The sequence below is a fragment of the Microcaecilia unicolor genome, chromosome 5 (genome assembly GCF_901765095.1).
Source record: "Microcaecilia unicolor chromosome 5, aMicUni1.1, whole genome shotgun sequence".
Taxonomy (NCBI): domain Eukaryota; kingdom Metazoa; phylum Chordata; class Amphibia; order Gymnophiona; family Siphonopidae; genus Microcaecilia; species Microcaecilia unicolor.
The window spans coordinates 108,009,770-108,022,000 of record NC_044035.1 but is presented as its reverse complement, the minus strand read 5'-3'; the positions used below and the strand labels follow the sequence as shown (position 1 = coordinate 108,022,000).

Here is a 12,231-nt window from a genome sequence, read left to right as displayed (position 1 = left end):
GGGGCCCGGCGCCACAGTCCCACCCGCCTCCACCACCGGGTCTGGCCCCTTCCACCCAAATCCCCGCCAGCAGAAGTGCTGTCTTCTGACTCCGGCGTGCGCGGCCCACACAGACATGCTCCTCTCAGCTGATCTTCGCTGTACTCTGCAGGGCTTCTGTGCATCTGACGTCCTGCACGTCAGACGCACAGAAGCCCTGCAGGGTACAGCAAAGATCAGCTGAGAGAAGCGTGTCTGTGTGGGCCATGCATGCCGGAGTCAGAACAGAAGACAGCACTTCTGCTGGCAGGGGTTCGGGTGGAAGAGGCCCGGTGGCGGTGGCAGGTGGGACTGCAGCGCCGGGCCCCCTTGGAGGCCCGGGCCCCGAGAATTTTGTCCCCCCCCCTCTCTGTGGCCCTGTAAAGACCTATATAGTCCATCCAGTCTGCCCAACATGATAAACTCATAGTATAAGTTATGATGTGATACTACATATGTATGCTTTATCTCAGCATTGGCCTTGTTCTCCAGTTACTGAAGCTGAATCTGTTCAGCCACAATCAGGGCACAGACCACAGAAGTCTGCCAAGCATTGGCTTTGCTTCCCAATTACTGGTGTTGCCATCTAATTAACATTGTTTGTTTGCTCCATGTCTTCTATACAAGATTCCTTGTATTTATCCCACGTATTTTTGATCTCCGTCACCATTTTCATCTCCACCACCTCCCACGGGAGGGCATTCCAGGTATCAACCACCTGTGAAGAAGTACTTCCTGATAGTATTCCTGAATCGCCCCTCTCCCCACAACCTCAATTCATTCAATTTTCTTACCGCATGGCCATTTTGTTTTTGGGGCTTTTTTATCCACTGCGGCAAAAAGGGCCTTTGAACATGGGAAAAATGTCCCCCGCCGCTACCACAGGACCCTTTTTCCCACAGATTGGTAAAATGGCCCCTTAAATCTCTGTTTCTCCAGGTACAAAAAAAACAAACAAACAACGCGGGTCTTTCACACACGCTGAGGCCACTTTTAGCGCTACCAGTAAAAGGCAGAATTTTCTATTTCTCCAATAATAGCCAAGTGCTAATTTCCCCATTAGTGTGTGGATATTAGCATGTGAGTCCTTACTGCCACCTATTTTGTGGCAGTAAGGGGTCATGTGCCAATCCTGTGGTAATCAGTTAGCATGCGGCAATCCCACACGTTAACCGATTAGTATAGCCATACCTACTCCCCACCCCCAAACATGCCCCCAGTGCTAAAAAATTTTTATTTTATTTCTCAGCACTTGGGTAGCATGCATACATGCAAAAACTACTGCAGGATGTCTGAGCGTGCCCCGTGGTACTGCATTTTAACCTGTGGTAAGCATGCACTGGTGCTTACTGCAGGTTAGTAAAAGGACTCCTTAGATTATGAGCTGACTAGGGAACAGAGAAAATACCTGCATATAATCTATGTAAACTGCTTTAACCGTACCACAGAAAGGCAGTACATCGAATCCATGACCCTTCACACTTTATTAGCAGGCCTAACTTCAAACACATAGGGGCCTTTTTATCACCTGGCGATATGACTGCCTCTGGGTTTGCACACGGCAAATTGGCCCTACCACCGGGCTCACCCAGGAGCCCGTTGGCAGTTCCAGGCTTGTCACACACCATTTCCGGTGGTAGAAAATATTTTCTATTTTCTAGCATCGGTGGGTAGAGAGCGGGCATGCCCAATAGTAATCTGGTAGCGCATTACCACCGGGTTACCGCTGGAGCCCTCGCCTTTTTGTGGTTACAATCAAAGCGGTTTTTATATTATCTACAGGTACTTATTTTGAACCTGGGGCTATGGATGGTTAAAGGCCTCTTTTACAAAGCCGCACTGCCGATTCTTGGTGTGGCAAATGAGAGGAAGCCCATTCAACTCCTATGGGCTTCCTCTCATTTACCGTGCGGGAATCGCTAGCGCAGCTTTGTAAAAGAAGCCCTAAGTGACTTGCACATAGTCACAAGGAGCTGCAGTGGGAATCAAACCCAGGTTCTCAGGCCACTGCACTAACTACTAGGCTACTCCACTCCTTCCTGAATAAGTGCCCTTCATCAGGGCCAAACCTGGATTTTCAGTGATATTATCTGGATAATGCCCCTGACAATTTCTCTCACTGTCCCAAGGCAGTTGGATGGCAGAGATGAAGTGGAGATGGAAGTTTTCACGGTATCACCAAATATTCGACACCAGTAACCAGATAACGTTCTGGGTAATCTGGGACAGTAGAATAGCTGTTTTAAGATTTAGACAGTTATTCTGGTACTGGCACTGAACATCAGAGGTACTGGATATTCAGCACCGATATCTATATATCAGTCAGTGCTGAACATTAAGTTATTGATTTAAATGTAATGGCCAATGTTTAAATCCACACTGACCATGATGATTACATATTGGAAGGACAAATGCTAACATCACCTTGACCACTACCTAATTCTGGTTCCTTTTTATATGCAAAAAATTGGACATTTAGGGGTCCTTTTACAAAGCTGCAGTAGAAAGTGACCTTAGTATACTCTACGTGGTCCTTTCCCATGTGCTAATGGCCATTTTTACCGCTGGCCGGAAAAATTGCAGATTTTTCAAATTAAGTACATGCGCTACTATTGCTATTAGCACGCAGTCATTACCAAAAATTAGCGAGTAAGCAATAACCGCCACCAATTTTGAAGGTGGTAAGGGCTCAAGTGCTGATACCACACTAATCAGAAATGCCCACTCTCCGACCCCCCCCCCAGACATGCCCCCTCCCAGAAAAATGGAAACATTTTTTAGCATGTGGTTGCTCATATATATTCAGAACTTTTTACGAGGCCTCAGCACGTCCCACAGAAACCCCTTTTAAGATGTGGTAAGCACGAACTAGTGCTTACCACAGCTTAGTAAAAGGAGCCCTAAGCAAGTTAAACAGCCTTATTTTATAACTGCCACAAATTGAGAGCTGAGCTATGTGTGTACATCACTCACAAGCAAAAGCATAACTCACTGTGAATATTAAGGCCAGTGACTTTAACCTCATTCCCTGAAACAGAACTCCGACTACAATACTTTTTAATAAAACTTGGTTTTCTTCACCCCCCCCCCCCCCACCCCTCCCCTTCATGGACAATCAGATCCACCTTCAAATCTGCCTCTGTACTGACACTGCAATTTGCAAGCAAACTACTTAAGAGTTTGCAGTCTGAATGCTCAGCCATTTCTGCTTCAAGTATGAGGTAAGTGAATGCGAGATAAACTCCACTTTAGATAGATTTTTTTGCGCAAATGGACAAAGACTGAAGCTTTGGGCAATTGACATTTCTGCTGACAAGTGTAAACTTTAGAAATTCAATTCTTTTTGTCTCCTGTCTCCAAAACATGCTAGAACACCAAAAAATGTTGTGTTTCAAATTAGCTTATTTGAAAACAAATCTCAGAAATTAAGTTCAGTTCAAGTTCTACACATACAACACGCTATCAATAAACTTTGTTGTAGGGATACCCAATTCTGATTGAAGTAAATATATTCAAATGGGTTTTGGAAGGTGAAAACAAAGGGGTGTTTAATACCCATGTTTTTAAATGTTCCCATAAAAATAATGAAATCCCTTGTCCTGTTTGTTGTTCTTGAATAGACTATAAACTCTATTGAGCAGGGACTGCCTCTTACGTGTTTGTATACAATGCTGTGTACGTCTAGTAGTGCTATAGAAATGATAAGAAGGTTGTGATCTGGTTCCTATTAAGAGTGGAGGACACTACTAGAGTCCAGTGTTTATAGTTGCCTGACTTTTTTTTTTTAGCTACTCTATTTTTTTAACCTCCACATATGTTCCAAATAGCCCCTGTTAACAACTGATATTTGGCACACCCTGAGACTCCCAAGACAGCCACCCACTGCATCCCAAAAAACCCGATGATGAATAGACTGAACTGCTTCTCTTTTATAAATTAGGACTTCTCTGAAATTTCCGTGCCCTTTTCAGCTGGAAGATGATTTAGTACCCAGCTAAAAAAAAAACACAGTCCCAAGTCAGATCTGATAGCTCTCATCCGGAATGTTCTACTGAAGATACAAGAAATTTTGAAATTGTAGTTTTTTTGTGCTCGACTTGGAGGAACAATTTATCAAAGAGTTGTGGAGCTGTCAGCCGCTGACATGATCACGAATAACACCGAATGAGTAATGTTTCCTGCGATCCCAGCTTCTTTAATTACAGCCCTCTTCCTCACAGAATGGAGACAGAAGATGCAGAAACACCAATTTCATGCACTTGTGCCTGAGTAATGTCTCTGTGCTGCCTTTTCCAGATGGCAACCTCTTCAGTGGAGGAGCTAATGATGTGGGCATATTTAGGGAAAAACCAATAACGGAGTCTTTAACCTTCAACAACAAAAAGCTTGTTGTACAAAGTGTTCCTTGGGATAAATTAACAAATATCATTACATTGCTCACTGAGGTGTAATTCAGCTGTAATAATCAAAATTAATTTTAAAAAATAATTAAACAGACCCCAGGGCAAATAGTAGATGCCGTGTACTATGACACCACAATCTACATATGATTCTTAAAACTGCAGTAAAGCTATTCCATCAGCTGACAATAAAGGTTTTAAAAGTTATATGAGGGCACTGTAATGTTTGGACACTGGAAAAAAAGGCATAGTTTTAGCAAATGAGAAACTATTCTATTAACAATATCTCAAATCACAAATAGTATATGTTTTTAAGACCAGTAAAGTTGGTGATGTGGAAAAGGCAGAATACCAGGTAGACTGGTTACCTTGCAAACGACTAGCAAACACCTCATAATGGTTTAATGCCATCCGATAATAGAAAACATTCAGAATTATTTTTAAGTATGTAACTTCTATTTTCTAAGCTTTCTATGTATTTTGTTTGTTGGAATAATGGAAGATTGAGAGGTCACTCTGCACACATCTGTCTTACTGAGAGGGTGAATTTGGTGAAAATGGTGATATTACCACAGTTGTTATATTTGTCCCAACATTGGCCATGAACAGCTCCCAGATCTTTTTTTCACAGCTTTTGGCAAAAGAAGGTCTTAGAATTAAGATGGCTACATGCAACTCCCAACTGACTAAGGTAGTTTAGAAATGCCAGAGTTCTATAGATATCACCTGGCATCGTGTTTAGTAGACTTGAAGCTTTGGATAGGGCTTGATATGGAATGAGTTGGTCTGACTTAGAGGAGGCTCAAGCTTGAGGCCACAGTTCGGCAGTTTTGTTACACTATGGATCAGATACACTCACCATAACAGGGCTTAGTTCAACTAGTCCATTCTTAACCATACATTTAAGATATGGACAGAAGCTCTGAGGGAGATGAGGGCAACCTGTTGGAGCTTTCCTCCCCACTTATCTCTTTAATAAAGAAAGGAGGCTTATCTCATCACTGGATACTTTATCTGAAGATCTGGTCCATGGCACAGAAGGACCTTATAGTTTTGAGGCCGTTATGGAAAGGTTCCTCAGTTTCAAATCCCCTATATATCATCCCTACCCATACAAATTTTATTCATTTACAATTACATAAACTGCCTACTGGAGGGACAGGGTCTAATTGGTTCCCTCTGTTTTAGGAGTAACATTGAACAGATCTTGATTACTCTAGGAATTATGAACAAATTAATCACTAAATTATATTTTACTTTGACATTTGGAGAGAAAGAGTGTGATACTGATTCTAGGCTAACTGAGCCGTGGAATCGAGACCTGGGATTGGAACTGGATGTAGAAAACTGGCAGAGAATTTGTGTCACATTGGGAATATTTCTATTTGTAATAAAAGCGGTGAATTTATGTATAAGCTGTTGCATAGATATCCCTTGTTTTTGTTTTCCCCTATGTTTAATGTATCCAACCCCAGATGCTGGAGAGGGTGGGGAAACAGGGGGATTAGCCCTCAAATTCTATACAGTGTGACTTGAGTTGTGTTTGCAAATCAGGTCATAGTGCATGCAAATTAATTATCTTAACAAGCCAATCAGTGCCGATAATTACACTTCACAAGCAATTATTAATACTAATTGGCTTTAATTACAATTTATGTGCACAACTTGCTAAGCATATTCTGTAAAGTGATTTGCTAAAATTCTAAGATTTGGATTGAAAAAGGGCCATGGCCAAAGGCGGGCTGTGGGTGTTTCTAAAAACTATGCACACTGTTATAGAATATACCCGCTCCGTACCTTACTTAGGGCCCTGTTTACTAAGCTGCACTTTAGGCAAGCTAACTTTTTAGCATGCACTAAAAATTAGCACATGCTAACAGTAGAGACACCCATTATATTCCTATGCGTGTCTCTAATGTTAGTGCATGCTCATTTTTAGCGTGCACTAAATTGTTCGAGCGCCTACAGCACGGCTTAGTAAACAGGGCCCTTAGTCAGCATTTATACCAAGTTTTACTTTGCGTAAATATCCACGACTAAATTTAGTCATGTGGATGGACACTAGGCATATTCTATAATTTGCGCATAACTTTAGAAGTAGTTTATAGAATACGCCTAGGTGTATTTTTTTCAGTGCCAATTTTTATAGCACCAAATACAGAATCTAGTCCTATATGCATATGTGCTGGGGTTGTGTCCAGGTACAATCTTTTTGGTTTGTAGCTCATTGTGAAGATAGAACTGTTCTGAATGTCCCCCTTAGCCTCACTCCTCATCTTTGCCTCCTGAGGAAATGGGATAACCAAAAATGCTGGATTGTGTATTGCCTTCATGCCACAAGGGTGACAAGTTCATACTTCTAGAAACATAGCCCTCAAGTGGCATCATTGGGCCTATTTTTGTTTCTATCTGGATGGTCCTTGATATTTTGCTATTTATATGAATATACCTCACTGAAGAGTCCAGTCATTATTGTTAAACTGATCTTGGACTGTCTGCTTAAATGTTATTAAAAATTTAAATAAAAGATACTTGCACAGATACTTTGCTTGCATCAAATTTTGTTGAACTTGCTGAACTAGCAATGAAACACATTAACATTACCCAATCTTTCTAATTTCAAACTTATTTAACTGGAAAAGTGGGGATACAAGGCAAGTGACTTTTGAAGACAAGGATATGGAATAATGCTGAGTACAAGGGGGCTGGCCTCCAGATCATAAAATGTGCCACTCATATGTACACACCTATCTACCTATGTGTAACCAAACACATATCCACACCCTCCTGGTCACACATGCTACACATATCCCCCACCCTACTGCATCCATAGATACCACACACCAGTACAACTCATCATCCATCAAATTATACATGGGGATGCGTTACCGTTTGCAGGTCCCACCTAATATTTTCTAGGGGCAAGAAAGGCGTGACATGGGATTGATTTTACTCCTCACTATCCAGATATCACATCATCCAATGATGCCCTATATGATTAATGTATATGCGATCTTGCACTAATTCATTCATGCTTACATACCACTATAGCTCAAAAATACAACACTATGGAATATGAGGGTAATTTTATAACTGGTCACCTGGATTAAGTGGGCAAAAAGGCATCTAGTTTCAGTTTATTAAAAAAAAAAACATATAGAGGCATATTTTCAAAGCACTTAGACTTACAAAGTTATGTGAGTAACCTATGGAATTTTATAAGTCTAAGTGCTTTGAAAATGAGCCCCTATTTTAGTAACCTATGGAACTTTGTACCATAGATACAATGCTTGACTAAAATATTCTGCGATAAGAGTGACTCTTGCACAGAAAAAAAAAACACAAATGCAAAGTGAAAAAAATTTCCACAATGCGGTGATCCCTTAATGAAAGGCGAAAAGCACTTATGAAATATGACACGGCTGGCTAGGCCGAAAGGTATATCATTTATGATTGTGAATGTATGTAGGAGACAGGCGTACTTATCCCCAATTACATCTTTGCAACGGATCTTTACTATGAGCATGAGTGGAAATTGAAGGGGTTGAGCTGTCTCTCTGAGTTCATTGGGGCTTTTATTGACAAACAGTTCAAGGAATACACTTTCATAGCCCACAACTCAAAAGGATACGATGGCTATTTTGTCATCAGTCAGCTGTTGCATGAAAAGATGGGAGTTGGGATTGGGTTGTTAGTGCAGGATGGTAAGTGTTTGCAAATTAGGGTTGACATGTTAGGTATTTACTTTATAGATTCTCTAAATTTTATGCTCACAAAACTTAGCAAGCTCCCACAAGCCATGGGCTTTGAAGGCAGCAAAGGGTACTTTCCTCACTTTTTTAACATCATGGAAAATCAAAGCTATGTGGGGGAAATATCTGAGAAAAAAATATTACAGTTTTGAAAGCATGATGCCTGACGAGAAAGAGGCTTTCACATGCTAGTACAGAGAGAATAAGCATAAGACATTTGCTTTATAAAAAGAAGCAGCCTAATATTGCAGGCAGGATGTGTAGCATCCTGTACAGAGAAGATCAAGGCCGGTCATAGGGCAAGGTGACCGAGGCGACCGCATAGGGCCTCGCGCTCAAGGGGGTCCCGTGCGGCGCGCCTCCACCCCGACCGTTCAAGTTCCAGTCCCCCTCCATCTGAATTTTAAAAGTTACCTTGTCAGGTTACAGGCAGCGGCAGGCGGCAGCAGTGAAAAGCGTGCGAGCTACTCGGTGCTTCAGGAGCCTTCCCTCTCTCTCTCTCAGCTCTGGTCCTGCCCTCGTGGAAACAAAAAATGAGGGCGGACCCCTCCGAAAGGACACCACCTTGTAAGTGGTGGAGGGGCTTCCGTGTTTCAATGACTCAGAGGGCTATGCTGTAGGGTTACCCATATCAGACAGGCCACTGAGGAGAAACCAGACAAAGAGTGTCCCAACCTGGAGGATCCAAGATGGTGTTGAGGGAGGACGTACGTTAGTTGAGTTCCCGTTTTACACCAGAATGCCTGAAGAAGAAGGCGCGCTCCCCAGAGAATGTGGAAGAGAAAAGGCAAAGCCATGGTGTTGTCCTCCTCGAACATGGCTGGGGTTCCCACCACTTCTCAGTCTATTTTGGAGAGATTCGGGGTCACAACGTCGGGGATATCGGTTCCTGCTTCGGGGAACAGCAAGGCTTTATTGCCGAATTTCAGTGGAGAGGGAGTGACTTTGAGTCCCCCTGTTGGCACGACCCCTCCAAGACCCGGAAACAGTATTGCTTCGCTATGGAGGTCAATAATGGAAACGCCCGAAGTGGATTAGGATTTTCACGTGACCTGAGGAGGTCCTGGTGCAGCATTGACTTGGATAATAAACCAACTGGGGAATTGGAGAGTGAGCTCTTCCCCCCGAAGATATCTGGAGCGGTTTCTGTGGAGAAATTGGACTTGGTGAAGCCAATAATGTCATAATGGACGTACTATAGGAACTGCAGCAGAATGTGAATAACTCTCTTCTTCAGATGTTTAAAATTTTTCACTATGTGAGTTAAAGAATTTATATTAATACCTATCTAACAAAGTGGAAGTCCAAGATATAAAAATAGAGACTTTGATTATGGAAATGGCTTCTCTATGAAAATCAGACAATTTGGTAATGAACAATAGTATCTTTTTTGTAAAAATTGGAATTTCTGGAGAACCAATTAAGGGAAAAGAACTTGAGAATGATAAATTTACCTATAATATCCTATATATCAGCTACTGAATTCTTGAAGAAATATTTCTCTGATACTTTGCTAATACCTTCTGATAGCCACCTATTGGTGACTAAAATTATATTTCCTTTATAAATCTTCTTTATCAGAGAAAAGAGATGTAAGTTTAACCGACATTTTGGAAAATTCAGAAGTTATAGATAGAGTTATATTATTAGTGACTTTTGTCTTTGATTTAGATAGGAACAATGTTTTGAAATTGTATTTCTGATACATGGTTGATAGTTTTTTGGGTTCAAAGATGCATATATTTCCTGACACATCAAGGGAATCACAGACTGGGAGGTGTGAAGTCTTGGCTTTTAAGCCAGGAATCATTGCCCTAGGTGGGACCTTCCTAGCGTGATTCCCTTGTAAGTGTTTTATTTCCTTATTACTTATTTGTTTGAACCTAAGAAATTATAAGAGTTTGTGGAAACAGATGAAGAATGCTCTGCAGCAACTTCCTTCAGTTACCACTGTACCGGCTGCAATAACCGATTAGCCTTCCTCCCTCAGAAAATGTGAAGTGTAAGATTAACCATTTTGAGTTTTTCTTATTTTCTTTAAGATTGTTTTCCTGATCTTGGATCTTCCAATTGTGGGCAATTATGTAAATATATATTGTTGAGAGAAAATGTTTTCCTTTTTATATTAATTTCTGTATTTCCTTACATTTATGTGACAAATGTGAATGTAATTAAGTAAAATGATAAATAAAAAAAATAAAAAATAAAAAAAAAAAAGAAATGAGGGCGGGACCACAGCTGAGTGACAGAGAGAGAGAAAGGAAGGCTCCTGAAGCGCCAAGCTCGCATTCTTTTCACTGCTGCTACCTTCCGCTGCCTGTAACCCGACGAGGTAACTTTTAAAATTCAGAGGGAGGGGAACTGGAGCTCGGAGGGAGGCCTCAGAAGGAGGGGGGCCTTGGAGCTTGGAGGGAGGGAGGTGGGCCCTGGAGCTCGGAGGGGATGGCCCGGGAGATCGGAGGGAGCTTGGTGGGAGGGGTGGCCGCCCTGGAGCTAGGGTGGGGGCGGAGCTAGGATGGGGCCCCATCAAATTGGTCTGCACAGAGCCCCGCACTTGCTAAGAGTGGCCCTGGAGAACATAGTATGAAAATGACAGAGAGGATTATGGAAGAAGAAGAAATACTGGGGGTGGGGGATGGGGCTGTAACCCTAAAGAATTGTCTAGACCTGTTTTAATACAACACACTCACTTCCATGTGTATGACCATGTCAAGATTTATGTACCTAAAAACAAAAATGATAGAGCTGCCACCGCCCGATAATTATTACTGGCAGACGAAGAAATATTGAACCCCCGGAATCCGGTGGCTGATGTACATTGAGGACAAGAAACATATACATATCAGGCACACTCTAAGTGCAGGTGGGTGACTAATTTCTCAACGGCTATGCCCTCGTTAATGGTGTGAGCACAGCCTTTGAATTTAACAGGTGCTTTTACCACAGCTGCATGATCTATTATGATTATACAAAACAGAATCTGCTAACAGGCATCACACCCTTGAGTTTCTCAACTACCAAACATAATACAAGACAGATTACCTATAAGAGATAGGGTTTAAGACTGTAAGCATTTGGGAACATGAATGACACAGGATGGTTAAAACAGATAGAAACTGTGCGGCCTTTCTGACCAGAACGACTTTACCTGAACCTTTAATTTTTGGGGTAGAAGAACGTCATCCATATGTACTAACAGGCTAAACAGGACAAGAAAATACACTTACGATTTTACCAGCCTGTACCCTTTTGTCAATAAAATTAAAAAATATCCTGTAGGTCATCCACAAATCATCTATGAAAATTTTGTGTCCCCCCCCCCCCCCCCCATGATTATTTTGGGCTTGTGAAAGTCAAGGTGTACCCTCCACGTGGGCTCTTTTTCACCATGCTGCCCATCAGGATGCACAGAAAGCTCATGTTTCTGTTGTGTCAGATGTGCACTGAGACAGGCCAGCAGAAGAAATGTATTCATGCTGACAGTGACAGCATCCTAGTGGGAATTTGGTGTTCCATGGAAATGGAAATAGCTATCACTAAAGGAAATGGCTATCGCTGAAATCTACAAGGGCTGAAATTTTGAACAAGCATATACTCATTTCTTTGCAGGATACATAAACATGCACTGAATCAAAACTGGAAGCATCGGGGTTTCCACAATGGTGTACTGATGCTGAACAACAAAAAAACCATTTACATAGATGATTTCTGTTAGAAAGAAGGCATGCTTTTACATGCTGATCAGGTTAGCATGAACCATGCAAGACAACAAATTGCAAAACTGTTCTTCAATTCATTGCGGGGAAAGTTTGGTCAAAGAAGAAATCTACCTACCACAAGTATTGTGAGAGGCGTCAATGTACCTTTTTTCCCCTGAATATGTTGCGTCATGTGCGATCATATACATGATGACACAGCATGAATCAGTAACACTGATATCTTCATAGCCTCTTTTAGAACTGTGCATGCCCGTCTAGAGCTGTAAAGCTCCTGGATGCTTTCCAACAGCATTTTCTTTACCACGATACAGACTCTGTGATTTTTGTGAGCAAGGAGGGTGA

General features: G+C 41.8%; 1 protein-coding gene across 1 annotated transcript in view; it reads right to left on the bottom strand.

The window, feature by feature from the left end:
- Window positions 1-12,231, bottom strand: part of WDFY4 (WDFY family member 4) — a 593,767-nt gene that overhangs the window by 306,956 nt on the left and 274,580 nt on the right. The window lies entirely within an intron of this gene.